A 13,914-nucleotide genomic window follows, 5' to 3' on the forward strand; every position below is an offset into this window, starting at 1 on the left:
TGAGGCTGGAGAAGTGGGCGGGGTTGGGCTCGGGTTGGGCGTCGGCGGAAGGGGCTGATGGATTAGGCCACACTGCTGCCCATGGCTGCTCCTCTACTTTAACACCCAGCACAGTGTTGGTGCCAAGTGGGGCATCGTGGAGTGGGGTGAGGATCGAGTGCTGCATTTAAACCTGCGTGGTCGCTGATGGCCTGGACAGGAAGGTGAGGGATGATGAGGACATGTCCTTTGTGAGGTCGTGGAATAGGCTGTCATAATTGGGTTGCAGGTGCTGGCCTCGGCTTCCCAAGGATGCGTCATGTTCGTGATGGGCTGGCATCAGCTGCCTATGGAGGGTGTGGCTTTGGCAGTTCAAGTGCATGAGGTGAGGTAGGTAACCTGCGTAGAGTTGTGATCCCATTGCCGGAGGAATGACACCCAAAGGGTGTCTTGCGGGACGTAGAGAAGATTGACATTGTGAGGCGTCTGTCCCGTCCTCCTTGGAGGTAGTTGAGTTATGGAACATCCCTATTGGCTGCTTTCTTCCCTTGTTTGGGAATGTGCAAAGCGAAAGTGTCTCTCCCGGGGGGGCATGACACCGCCAGCCAGTTTTGCATGCAGGCCTTTCGAACAGCCTGAGGTTGATCTGCAGCAGTCCGTGGGCGGGGCAGAGATGGGGGCACTATTGCGAAGCCAGGTGTGCTGTCGTGGACAACCACTGTGCCCTTTCAAGCTTCCAGGTCCCCTCGTGTGGCAGAGGTCTTCCGTTGAAAGTCTGTCTGTGGTCCTCAGGAACAGTGCATTTGATCGCTGTGAGTTCCTCGGTAGTGTCGCTGTAGCAGTGGAGAATTGCCAGGATGCATGGGGTGGTGTGGGCCTCATCAAAGCAGACAGGCTTGCGGTCTGTCTTCCCTGGTGTTCAGTGTCCCCGTGTCGCATAATGTCTGTGGCTTCCAATAGGGTCGAGTCGCCCTGCCTTCAGGAGGAGGGCACTTAGGAAGAGGCTGTGTATCGTTTGAGCGTTTTCTCAGTGGTCAGGGCCACCAACCCTGCCAGTTGGGAACTTGCCGATACGTGGGCGAGGAGGTGGCCTAATTTCTGCTCTGGTGTTCCAACCTGTGTCATGTTTGCTGAAGCCCAACACTTCCCATTGTGGACATTCCCACGGGGTCATGGAAAGTGATTTGTTCTAGTTGGTGTGAAGACGCACTTGGTCCGCTGTTCCTTAGCCCCTTGAGAAGTGCCGGGCTGCATCTTGCCTGTAGGCAACTGCAGGTCGCAGTCAGCCCGCCCATGGGAGGTTCCCTTGCTTCCGGGAGTGCTGGGAGTGACCCCAAGGGCACATCAGATGTGCTGGTAGGTGGCAGGGTCTCCAGGTCCACATAGATGTGACAGACACGGCCGGGAGGCAGGTCTCGTCCAGTCTTTGTGCTTTGCTCACAAGGCGTGGCTGTGAGAGTGCGGGAGTGTGTGGGCTATTTCAACAGTCCCTGGGGGTCAAAGTTCGCATGTGGCCTCTTGAAGCTGACAGGGGTCTTTCTCCTTTCAGTTGGGGGTCCATCCAGGATGGTGTGTTTAAACTATGGCGTTTACTGTTGGAGGCGCCTGCAGAGGGCCACAGGGACACCCAGAGACCAAGACGCGTATTCAGCGGCACACACCGGAACCCACGAGTGCATCTTCGTGCGCAGTCACAGTCACACACGCCCACACGCGTGAGTACACACATACAGCGTCTCACACACCGGCCAACATACATGCCTAACTTCCTCCAGTCGTGCTGTGAGACACGCAATCCGTTTTCGGTAAGGAATAGTGGTACTTGGGAAGCAGGTTCCGGGCTCACACGCAGGTAAGTTTTCACAAGAATCGTTCTCTGAGGACTGTGGTGCAATTCAGAAGCCGCATGATTTCTGTCCACTTCTCAGGTGCAGTTGCAGGGTAAGGCTGGCCGTCGGCAAAAACAAGAAGACCTTCGTGTTGTCTGATGACTGGATGTGCTAAGGGGAACTGGAAAAAGTGGAGCAGGCGCACGTTGCTGAGCGTGGCTGGGGATAACTCAGGAAAGTAGCATTCACGCATACTAAGATGTGCCATTGGATATTAGGTTTTGCTCAGATGGGTCCAATGGCTGCAAGAGTGGATTGATTGTTGGTCTTGCTGAGTGGCCTGAGGACTGTGGATTCCCCAGGCTGTTGGAGTACTTCTGGCTCAGGGCTCCTCTGCAGAGCCCCACGGCCTGCCCGTTTGTGTTCTGCAGCGTCCCAGCATGTGCTTGGATCGATGATGACACCCTTGTATGCATTCCTTGGAAAATCTGAACAAAATGATTGAGAAAGCTCTACGGTCTCCTCATCGCAACTGAGGTCCAGCACGTTTCCTCTCGGGGGTAGGGGACAGTTAGGAGTGAGGGCCAACATCCCCTGCTGACATGCATGCCAACACCACTAAGGGCTCTAGCATTGGAGGGGCTCCTGTCTGAGGGTCGACCGTGTCTGCCCATAAGCTGGGTCATCTATGAATCCGCGGTCCCTGCTAAAAGGCCGTGAGGGAATGCAAGGGGGCAGGCTCTCCTGCTAGTCTTCAGAGTCGGAGTTTGTGCTGGTGTGGGCCCAGTGAGCTTTCAATTGGAGAAGTGTGTTTTGACCAGGATCACGCTTTGTGCATGCCGCTTCGGTGGTTGATTTTGGAAGCCAAAATGAGCAAGGTTCCCTGGTTGGAGCCTGGAGCCTCAGGCCAGGCCTGTGGCCCTCTCTGTTGTTGTGTCTGGTGCGGTGAGGTTCTTCAGTGCCCGGTGGGGCTGGAGCAGTGGGCGGGGGTGGGATGGAGTTTGGTGATGGCGGAAGGGGGCTGATGGATTAGGCCTCGCTGCTGCCCCTGAAGCTGCCAGCACACTGTTGGCGCTAAGTGGATCATCGTGGAGTGGGGTGAGGATCGAGTGCTGCATTTAAGCCTGCGTAGTGGCTGCTGCCCTGGAGAGAAAGGTAAGGTATGATGAGGACAGGTCCTGTGTGATGTCGTGGGATGGGCTGTCATCATTGGGTTGCAGGCGCTGGCCTCGGCTTCCCAAGGATGTGTCTTGTTCGTGATGGCCTGGCATCAGCTGCCTATGGTGGGGATGGCTTTGGCAGTTCATGAGGATGCAGTGAGGTAGGTTACCTGTGAAGATTTGCAATCCCGTTTCCAGAGGAGTGACTCCCCACGGGTGTCTTGCGGGACATAGAGAAGACGGACATGCTGAGGCATCTGTGACGGCCTTCTTGGGGGTAGGTGAGTTATGCAAACAAGCCCTTTGGTCGCTCTTTTCCCACTTTTGGGAATGTGCAACGCGATAGTGTTTCTGCCGGAGGGCATGATGCGGCCGGCCCGTGTGGCATGCAGGCCTTTCGAATAGCCAGAGCTTTATCCAGAGCAGTCCGTTGGCGGGGCAGAGAAGGGGGCACTGTTGCCATCCCTGGTGCGCTGCCAAGGCCAGCCACTCTTCCCTTTCAGGCTTCCAAGTCCCCTCACATGGCAGAGGTCTTCCGTTGCAAGTCTGTCTGTGGTCCTCGGGGACCACGCCTTTGATCACTCTGAGTTCCTCAGTGGTGTCACTGTGGCAGTGGAGAATTTCCAGGATGCATCAGGTGGGATCAGCATCTTCAAAGCAGACAGGCTTGCGGTCTGTGTTCCCTGGTGTTCCTTGTTCCCGTGTTCGGAAGATGTCTGTGGCTTCCAGTAGGGACGCGTCGCCCTGCTGGCTGGAGTAGGGCACGTTGGACGAGGCTGTTGAGCGTTTGAGCGGTTCCTTAGGGGTCAGGGCCGCGAACCTTGCAGGATGGGAGCTGCCTGAGACATGGCCGGGAAGGTGGCCTAGTTTCCGCTGTGGGGTTCCAACATGGGTCATGGCTGCTGAAGCCCTCTGCTTCCTGTGGTGGGCATTCCCACGGGTCAAAGGAAAGTGATTAGGCCTAGTTGGCAAGAAGTTGCACTTTGTTCGATGTTCTTTAGCCCCTTGAGTGGTTTCAGGCTGCATCTTGCCAGTAGAATGCTGTAGGTCAGTGTCGGCTCACCCATGGGAGTTCCCTTGCTTCCGAAAGTGCTGGGAGTGACCCCAAGTGCACATCAGATGTGCTGGTAGCTGGCAGGTTCTCGAGTTGCACGTAGATGTCACATCCATGGCCGGGAGGCAGGTCTCGTCCAGTCTTTGTGCTCTGGTCAGAAGGCGTGGCTGTGGGAGAGAGGGAGCCCGTGGAGCATTTCTACAGCCCCTGGGGGTTAAAGTTTGCATGCGGCCTCTGGAAGCTGACAGGGGGCTTTCTCCTTTCAGTTGTGGGCCTAGACATTGTGTTGTGTATACACTATGGCGTTTGCTGTTGGACGCCTCTTCACAGGGCAACAGGGACACACAGAGACCAAGACGCGTAGTCAGCGGTACACAGAGAAACCCACAAGAGCGACTGCGTGCGCAGTCACAGTCACACGCGTGAACACAGAAATACAGCCTCTCACACGCCGGCCAATTTATGTGCCTAACTTCCTGCAGTCATACTATCAGACATGCAGTCAGTTCTCGGTAAGGGATAGAGGTCCTTGGGAAGCAGTTTCAGAGCTCAAGCCCAGGTAAATGTTTGTATGGATCATGTCCTCTGAGGAAACAAGCCCACTTCCCAGGTGCAGTTGCTGGGCAAGCCTCGCCGTTGGCAAATACAAGAAGATCTTCGTGTGCTCTGACGACTGGGGGTGCTAAGAAGAACTGGAAAAAGTGAGGCGGGGCCATGTTCCCGAGCATGGTCGCGGATAACTCAGGACGGTAGGTATTCAACCACCGCAAGATGTGCCATTAGATATTAGGTTTTCCTCAGATGGGCCCAATGGCTGCAAGAGTGGCTTGATTGTTCGTCTTGTTGAGTGGCCTGAGGGCTGTGGATTCTCCAGGCTTTTGGGGCACCCCAGGCTCATGGCTCCCCTGCAGAGCCCCGCACACTGCCCGGTTGTGTTCTGCACCATCCCAGCATGTGCTTGGATCGATGATGACACCCTTGTATGCATTCCTTGGAAACTCTGAACAAAATGGGTGAGAACACTCTATCGTCTCCTTATCGAAACTGAGGTTCAGCACGTTTCCTCTCTCGGGTGTAGGGGACTGTTAGGAGTGAAGTCCAGTGTCCCCTGCCGACATACACGCAAACACCACCAAGGACTCAAGTAGTGGAGGGGCTCCTGTCTGAGTGTCGACCGTGTCTGCGCATAAGCTGGCTTATCTGTGTATCCCGGGTCCCTGCTGAAAGGCGGTTGAAGGAATGCAAGGGGGCAGGCTCTCTTGCTGGTCTTAAGAGTCGGGGTGTGTGCCGGTCTAGGCCCAGTGTGCTTGCAGTTGGATAGGTGTGTTTTGGCCAGGATCACGCTTCGTGCATGCCATTTCTTGTGTTGATTTTGGAAGCCAAAATGAGCAAGCGTCCCTGGTTGGTTGCTGGAGCCTGAGGCCAGGCCTGTGGCCCTCCCTGTCCTTTCTTTTTGCACAGTGAGGTTTTTGAGTCCCTAGTGAGGCTGGAGAAGTGGGCGGGGTTGGGCTCGGGTTGGGCGTCGGCGGAAGGGGCTGATGGATTAGGCCACACTGCTGCCCATGGCTGCTCCTCTACTTTAACACCCAGCACAGTGTTGGTGCCAAGTGGGGCATCGTGGAGTGGGGTGAGGATCGAGTGCTGCATTTAAACCTGCGTGGTCGCTGATGGCCTGGACAGGAAGGTGAGGGATGATGAGGACATGTCCTTTGTGAGGTCGTGGAATAGGCTGTCATAATTGGGTTGCAGGTGCTGGCCTCGGCTTCCCAAGGATGCGTCATGTTCGAGATGGGCTGGCATCAGCTGCCTATGGAGGGGGTGGCTTTGGCAGTTCAAGTGCATGAGGTGAGGTAGGTAACCTGTGTAGAGTTGTGATCCCATTGCCGGAGGAATGACACCCAAAGGGTGTCTTGCGGGACGTAGAGAAGATTGACATTGTGAGGCGTCTGTCCCGTCCTCCTTGGAGGTAGTTGAGTTATGGAACATCCCTATTGGCTGCTTTCTTCCCTTGTTTGGGAATGTGCAAAGCGAAAGTGTCTCTCCCGGGGGGGCATGACACCGCCAGCCAGTTTTCCATGCAGGCCTTTCGAACAGCCTGAGGTTGATCTGCAGCAGTCCGTGGGCGGGGCAGAGATGGGGGCACTGTTGCAAAGCCAGGTGTGCTGTCGTGGACAACCACTGTGCCCTTTCAAGCTTCCAGGTCCCCTCGTGTGGCAGAGGTCTTCCGTTGAAAGTCTGTCTGTGGTCCTCAGGAACAGTGCATTTGATCGCTGTGAGTTCCTCGGTAGTGTCGCTGTAGCAGTGGAGAATTGCCAGGATGCATGGGGTGGTGTGGGCCTCATCAAAGCAGACAGGCTTGCGGTCTGTCTTCCCTGGTGTTCAGTGTCCCCGTGTCGCATAAGGTCTGTGGCTTCCAATAGGGTCGAGTCGCCCTGCATGCAGGAGGAGGGCACTTAGGAAGAGGCTGTGTATCGTTTGAGCGTTTTCTCAGTGGTCAGGGCCACCAACCCTGCCAGTTGGGAACTTGCCGATACGTGGGCGAGGAGGTGGCCTAATTTCTGCTCTGGTGTTCCAACCTGTGTCATGGTTGCTGAAGCCCAACACTTCCCATTGTGGACATTCCCACGGGGTCATGGAAAGTGATTTGTTCTAGTTGGTGTGAAGACGCACTTGGTCCGCTGTTCCTTAGCCCCTTGAGAAGTGCCGGGCTGCATCTTGCCTGTAGGCAACTGCAGGTCGCAGTCAGCCCGCCCATGGGAGTTTCCCTTGCTTCCGGGAGTGCTGGGAGTGACACCAAGGGCACATCAGATGTGCTGGTAGGTGGCAGGGTCTCCAGGTCCACATAGATGTGACAGACACGGCCGGGAGGCAGGTCTCGTCCAGTCTTTGTGCTTTGCTCACAAGGCGTGGCTGTGAGAGTGCGGGAGTGTGTGGGCTATTTCAACAGTCCCTGGGGGTCAAAGTTCGCATGTGGCCTCTTGAAGCTGACAGGGGTCTTTCTCCTTTCAGTTGGGGGTCCATCCAGGATGGTGTGTTTAAACTATGGCGTTTACTGTTGGAGGCGCCTGCAGAGGGCCACAGGGACACCCAGAGACCAAGACGCGTATTCAGCGGCACACACCGGAACCCACGAGTGCATCTTCGTGCGCAGTCACAGTCACACACGCCCACACGCGTGAGTACACACATACAGCGTCTCACACACCGGCCAACATACATGCCTAACTTCCTCCAGTCGTGCTGTGAGACACGCAATCCGTTTTCGGTAAGGAATAGTGGTACTTGGGAAGCAGGTTCTGGGCTCACACGCAGGTAAGTTTTCACAAGAATCGTTCTCTGAGGACTGTGGTGCAATTCAGAAGCCGCATGATTTCTGTCCACTTCTCAGGTGCAGTTGCAGGGTAAGGCTGGCCGTCGGCAAAAACAAGAAGACCTTCGTGTTGTCTGATGACTGGATGTGCTAAGGGGAACTGGAAAAAGTGGAGCAGGCGCACGTTGCTGAGCGTGGCTGGGGATAACTCAGGAAAGTAGCATTCACGCATACTAAGATGTGCCATTGGATATTAGGTTTTGCTCAGATGGGTCCAATGGCTGCAAGAGTGGATTGATTGTTGGTCTTGCTGAGTGGCCTGAGGACTGTGGATTCCCCAGGCTGTTGGAGTACTTCTGGCTCAGGGCTCCTCTGCAGAGCCCCACGGCCTGCCCGTTTGTGTTCTGCAGCGTCCCAGCATGTGCTTGGATCGATGATGACACCCTTGTATGCATTCCTTGGAAAATCTGAACAAAATGATTGAGAAAGCTCTACGGTCTCCTCATCGCAACTGAGGTCCAGCACGTTTCCTCTCGGGGGTAGGGGACAGTTAGGAGTGAGGGCCAACATCCCCTGCTGACATGCATGCCAACACCACTAAGGGCTCTAGCATTGGAGGGGCTCCTGTCTGAGGGTCGACCGTGTCTGCCCATAAGCTGGGTCATCTATGAATCCGCGGTCCCTGCTAAAAGGCCGTGAGGGAATGCAAGGGGGCAGGCTCTCCTGCTAGTCTTCAGAGTCGGAGTTTGTGCTGGTGTGGGCCCAGTGAGCTTTCAATTGGAGAAGTGTGTTTTGACCAGGATCACGCTTTGTGCATGCCGCTTCGGTGGTTGATTTTGGAAGCCAAAATGAGCAAGGTTCCCTGGTTGGAGCCTGGAGCCTCAGGCCAGGCCTGTGGCCCTCTCTGTTGTTGTGTCTGGTGCGGTGAGGTTCTTCAGTGCCCGGTGGGGCTGGAGCAGTGGGCGGGGGTGGGATGGAGTTTGGTGATGGCGGAAGGGGGCTGATGGATTAGGCCTCGCTGCTGCCCCTGAAGCTGCCAGCACACTGTTGGCGCTAAGTGGATCATCGTGGAGTGGGGTGAGGATCGAGTGCTGCATTTAAGCCTGCGTAGTGGCTGCTGCCCTGGAGAGAAAGGTAAGGTATGATGAGGACAGGTCCTGTGTGATGTCGTGGGATGGGCTGTCATCATTGGGTTGCAGGCGCTGGCCTCGGCTTCCCAAGGATGTGTCTTGTTCGTGATGGCCTGGCATCAGCTGCCTATGGTGGGGATGGCTTTGGCAGTTCATGAGGATGCAGTGAGGTAGGTTACCTGTGAAGATTTGCAATCCCGTTTCCAGAGGAGTGACTCCCCACGGGTGTCTTGCGGGACATAGAGAAGACGGACATGCTGAGGCATCTGTGACGGCCTTCTTGGGGGTAGGTGAGTTATGCAAACAAGCCCTTTGGTCGCTCTTTTCCCACTTTTGGGAATGTGCAACGCGATAGTGTTTCTGCCGGAGGGCATGATGCGGCCGGCCCGTGTGGCATGCAGGCCTTTCGAATAGCCAGAGCTTTATCCAGAGCAGTCCGTTGGCGGGGCAGAGAAGGGGGCACTGTTGCCATCCCTGGTGCGCTGCCAAGGCCAGCCACTCTTCCCTTTCAGGCTTCCAAGTCCCCTCACATGGCAGAGGTCTTCCGTTGCAAGTCTGTCTGTGGTCCTCGGGGACCACGCCTTTGATCACTCTGAGTTCCTCAGTGGTGTCACTGTGGCAGTGGAGAATTTCCAGGATGCATCAGGTGGGATCAGCATCTTCAAAGCAGACAGGCTTGCGGTCTGTGTTCCCTGGTGTTCCTTGTTCCCGTGTTCGGAAGATGTCTGTGGCTTCCAGTAGGGACACGTCGCCCTGCTGGCTGGAGTAGGGCACGTTGGACGAGGCTGTTGAGCGTTTGAGCGGTTCCTTAGGGGTCAGGGCCGCGAACCTTGCAGGATGGGAGCTGCCTGAGACATGGCCGGGAAGGTGGCCTAGTTTCCGCTGTGGGGTTCCAACATGGGTCATGGCTGCTGAAGCCCTCTGCTTCCTGTGGTGGGCATTCCCACGGGTCAAAGGAAAGTGATTAGGCCTAGTTGGCAAGAAGTTGCACTTTGTTCGATGTTCTTTAGCCCCTTGAGTGGTTTCAGGCTGCATCTTGCCAGTAGAATGCTGTAGGTCAGTGTCGGCTCACCCATGGGAGTTCCCTTGCTTCCGAAAGTGCTGGGAGTGACCCCAAGTGCACATCAGATGTGCTGGTAGCTGGCAGGTTCTCGAGTTGCACGTAGATGTCACATCCATGGCCGGGAGGCAGGTCTCGTCCAGTCTTTGTGCTCTGGTCAGAAGGCGTGGCTGTGGGAGAGAGGGAGCCCGTGGAGCATTTCTACAGCCCCTGGGGGTTAAAGTTTGCATGCGGCCTCTGGAAGCTGACAGGGGGCTTTCTCCTTTCAGTTGTGGGCCTAGACATTGTGTTGTGTATACACTATGGCGTTTGCTGTTGGACGCCTCTTCACAGGGCAACAGGGACACACAGAGACCAAGACGCGTAGTCAGCGGTACACAGAGAAACCCACAAGAGCGACTGCGTGCGCAGTCACAGTCACACGCGTGAACACAGAAATACAGCCTCTCACACGCCGGCCAATTTATGTGCCTAACTTCCTGCAGTCATACTATCAGACATGCAGTCAGTTCTCGGTAAGGGATAGAGGTCCTTGGGAAGCAGTTTCAGAGCTCAAGCCCAGGTAAATGTTTGTATGGATCATGTCCTCTGAGGAAACAAGCCCACTTCCCAGGTGCAGTTGCTGGGCAAGCCTCGCCGTTGGCAAATACAAGAAGATCTTCGTGTGCTCTGACGACTGGGGGTGCTAAGAAGAACTGGAAAAAGTGAGGCGGGGCCATGTTCCCGAGCATGGTCGCGGATAACTCAGGACGGTAGGTATTCAACCACCGCAAGATGTGCCATTAGATATTAGGTTTTCCTCAGATGGGCCCAATGGCTGCAAGAGTGGCTTGATTGTTCGTCTTGTTGAGTGGCCTGAGGGCTGTGGATTCTCCAGGCTTTTGGGGCACCCCAGGCTCATGGCTCCCCTGCAGAGCCCCGCACACTGCCCGGTTGTGTTCTGCACCATCCCAGCATGTGCTTGGATCGATGATGACACCCTTGTATGCATTCCTTGGAAACTCTGAACAAAATGGGTGAGAACACTCTATCGTCTCCTTATCGAAACTGAGGTTCAGCACGTTTCCTCTCTCGGGTGTAGGGGACTGTTAGGAGTGAAGTCCAGTGTCCCCTGCCGACATACACGCAAACACCACCAAGGACTCAAGTAGTGGAGGGGCTCCTGTCTGAGTGTCGACCGTGTCTGCGCATAAGCTGGCTTATCTGTGTATCCCGGGTCCCTGCTGAAAGGCGGTTGAAGGAATGCAAGGGGGCAGGCTCTCTTGCTGGTCTTAAGAGTCGGGGTGTGTGCCGGTCTAGGCCCAGTGTGCTTGCAGTTGGATAGGTGTGTTTTGGCCAGGATCACGCTTCGTGCATGCCATTTCTTGTGTTGATTTTGGAAGCCAAAATGAGCAAGCGTCCCTGGTTGGTTGCTGGAGCCTGAGGCCAGGCCTGTGGCCCTCCCTGTCCTTTCTTTTTGCACAGTGAGGTTTTTGAGTCCCTAGTGAGGCTGGAGAAGTGGGCGGGGTTGGGCTCGGGTTGGGCGTCGGCGGAAGGGGCTGATGGATTAGGCCACACTGCTGCCCATGGCTGCTCCTCTACTTTAACACCCAGCACAGTGTTGGTGCCAAGTGGGGCATCGTGGAGTGGGGTGAGGATCGAGTGCTGCATTTAAACCTGCGTGGTCGCTGATGGCCTGGACAGGAAGGTGAGGGATGATGAGGACATGTCCTTTGTGAGGTCGTGGAATAGGCTGTCATAATTGGGTTGCAGGTGCTGGCCTCGGCTTCCCAAGGATGCGTCATGTTCGTGATGGGCTGGCATCAGCTGCCTATGGAGGGGGTGGCTTTGGCAGTTCAAGTGCATGAGGTGAGGTAGGTAACCTGTGTAGAGTTGTGATCCCATTGCCGGAGGAATGACACCCAAAGGGTGTCTTGCGGGACGTAGAGAAGATTGACATTGTGAGGCGTCTGTCCCGTCCTCCTTGGAGGTAGTTGAGTTATGGAACATCCCTATTGGCTGCTTTCTTCCCTTGTTTGGGAATGTGCAAAGCGAAAGTGTCTCTCCCGGGGGGGCATGACACCGCCAGCCAGTTTTCCATGCAGGCCTTTCGAACAGCCTGAGGTTGATCTGCAGCAGTCCGTGGGCGGGGCAGAGATGGGGGCACTGTTGCAAAGCCAGGTGTGCTGTCGTGGACAACCACTGTGCCCTTTCAAGCTTCCAGGTCCCCTCGTGTGGCAGAGGTCTTCCGTTGAAAGTCTGTCTGTGGTCCTCAGGAACAGTGCATTTGATCGCTGTGAGTTCCTCGGTAGTGTCGCTGTAGCAGTGGAGAATTGCCAGGATGCATGGGGTGGTGTGGGCCTCATCAAAGCAGACAGGCTTGCGGTCTGTCTTCCCTGGTGTTCAGTGTCCCCGTGTCGCATAAGGTCTGTGGCTTCCAATAGGGTCGAGTCGCCCTGCATGCAGGAGGAGGGCACTTAGGAAGAGGCTGTGTATCGTTTGAGCGTTTTCTCAGTGGTCAGGGCCACCAACCCTGCCAGTTGGGAACTTGCCGATACGTGGGCGAGGAGGTGGCCTAATTTCTGCTCTGGTGTTCCAACCTGTGTCATGGTTGCTGAAGCCCAACACTTCCCATTGTGGACATTCCCACGGGGTCATGGAAAGTGATTTGTTCTAGTTGGTGTGAAGACGCACTTGGTCCGCTGTTCCTTAGCCCCTTGAGAAGTGCCGGGCTGCATCTTGCCTGTAGGCAACTGCAGGTCGCAGTCAGCCCGCCCATGGGAGTTTCCCTTGCTTCCGGGAGTGCTGGGAGTGACACCAAGGGCACATCAGATGTGCTGGTAGGTGGCAGGGTCTCCAGGTCCACATAGATGTGACAGACACGGCCGGGAGGCAGGTCTCGTCCAGTCTTTGTGCTTTGCTCACAAGGCGTGGCTGTGAGAGTGCGGGAGTGTGTGGGCTATTTCAACAGTCCCTGGGGGTCAAAGTTCGCATGTGGCCTCTTGAAGCTGACAGGGGTCTTTCTCCTTTCAGTTGGGGGTCCATCCAGGATGGTGTGTTTAAACTATGGCGTTTACTGTTGGAGGCGCCTGCAGAGGGCCACAGGGACACCCAGAGACCAAGACGCGTATTCAGCGGCACACACCGGAACCCACGAGTGCATCTTCGTGCGCAGTCACAGTCACACACGCCCACACGCGTGAGTACACACATACAGCGTCTCACACACCGGCCAACATACATGCCTAACTTCCTCCAGTCGTGCTGTGAGACACGCAATCCGTTTTCGGTAAGGAATAGTGGTACTTGGGAAGCAGGTTCTGGGCTCACACGCAGGTAAGTTTTCACAAGAATCGTTCTCTGAGGACTGTGGTGCAATTCAGAAGCCGCATGATTTCTGTCCACTTCTCAGGTGCAGTTGCAGGGTAAGGCTGGCCGTCGGCAAAAACAAGAAGACCTTCGTGTTGTCTGATGACTGGATGTGCTAAGGGGAACTGGAAAAAGTGGAGCAGGCGCACGTTGCTGAGCGTGGCTGGGGATAACTCAGGACAGTAGCATTCACGCATACTAAGATGTGCCATTGGATATTAGGTTTTCCTCAGATGGGTCCAATGGCTGCAAGAGTGGATTGATTGTTGGTCTTGCTGAGTGGCCTGAGGACTGTGGATTCCCCAGGCTGTTGGAGTACTTCTGGCTCATGGCTCCTCTGCAGAGCCCCACGGCCTGCCCGTTTGTGTTCTGCAGCGTCCCAGCATGTGCTTGGATCGATGATGACACCCTTGTATGCATTCCTTGGAAAATCTGAACAAAATGAGTGAGAAAGCTCTACGGTCTCCTCATCGCAACTGAGGTCCAGCAGGTTTCCTCTCGGGGGTAGGGGACAGTTAGGAGTGAGGGCCAACATCCCCTGCTGACATGCATGCCAACACCACTAAGGGCTCTAGCATTGGAGGGGCTCCTGTCTGAGGGTCGACCGTGTCTGCCCATAAGCTGGGTCATCTATGAATCCGCGGTCCCTGCTAAAAGGCCGTGAGGGAATGCAAGGGGGCAGGCTCTCCTGCTAGTCTTCAGAGTCGGAGTGTGTGCTGGTGTGGGCCCAGTGAGCTTTCACTTGGAGAAGTGTGTTTTGACCAGGATCACGCTTTGTGCATGCCGCTTCGGTGGTTGATTTTGGAAGCCAAAATGAGCAAGGTTCCCTGGTTGGAGCCTGGAGCCTCAGGCCAGGCCTGTGGCCCTCTCTGTTGTTGTGTTTGGTGCGGTGAGGTTCTTGAGTGCCCGGTGGGGCTGGAGCAGTGGGCGGGGGTGGGATGGAGTTTGGTGATGGCGGAAGGGGGCTGATGGATTAGGCCTCGCTGCTGCCCCTGAAGCTGCCAGCACACTGTTGGCGCTAAGTGGATCATCGTGGAGTGGGGT

The 13,914-nt window shown here is 55.7% G+C and overlaps 5 non-coding genes across 5 annotated transcripts; all 5 read left to right on the plus strand.

Annotated features, from left to right (window-relative positions):
• Positions 1-2,256: 2,256 nt before the first annotated feature.
• On the plus strand, positions 2,257-2,349 carry LOC137754602 (small nucleolar RNA SNORD116). Its single transcript, XR_011071897.1, has one exon. It is a non-coding gene; the product is annotated as a small nucleolar RNA SNORD116 (small nucleolar RNA).
• A 2,633-nt stretch (positions 2,350-4,982) lies between these two features.
• On the plus strand, positions 4,983-5,075 carry LOC137776571 (small nucleolar RNA SNORD116). The gene has a single exon (XR_011076257.1). It is a non-coding gene; the product is annotated as a small nucleolar RNA SNORD116 (small nucleolar RNA).
• A 2,684-nt stretch (positions 5,076-7,759) lies between these two features.
• LOC137754606 (small nucleolar RNA SNORD116) lies at positions 7,760-7,852 on the plus strand. The gene has a single exon (XR_011071898.1). It is a non-coding gene; the product is annotated as a small nucleolar RNA SNORD116 (small nucleolar RNA).
• A 2,633-nt stretch (positions 7,853-10,485) lies between these two features.
• LOC137776584 (small nucleolar RNA SNORD116) lies at positions 10,486-10,578 on the plus strand. Its single transcript, XR_011076260.1, has one exon. It is a non-coding gene; the product is annotated as a small nucleolar RNA SNORD116 (small nucleolar RNA).
• Positions 10,579-13,262: 2,684 nt separating this feature from the next.
• On the plus strand, positions 13,263-13,355 carry LOC137754177 (small nucleolar RNA SNORD116). Its single transcript, XR_011071757.1, has one exon. It is a non-coding gene; the product is annotated as a small nucleolar RNA SNORD116 (small nucleolar RNA).
• The last annotated feature ends 559 nt before the right edge of the window (positions 13,356-13,914 follow it).

Source organism: Eschrichtius robustus, chromosome 1 (genome assembly GCF_028021215.1).
Source record: "Eschrichtius robustus isolate mEscRob2 chromosome 1, mEscRob2.pri, whole genome shotgun sequence".
Lineage (NCBI taxonomy): Eukaryota > Metazoa > Chordata > Mammalia > Artiodactyla > Eschrichtiidae > Eschrichtius > Eschrichtius robustus.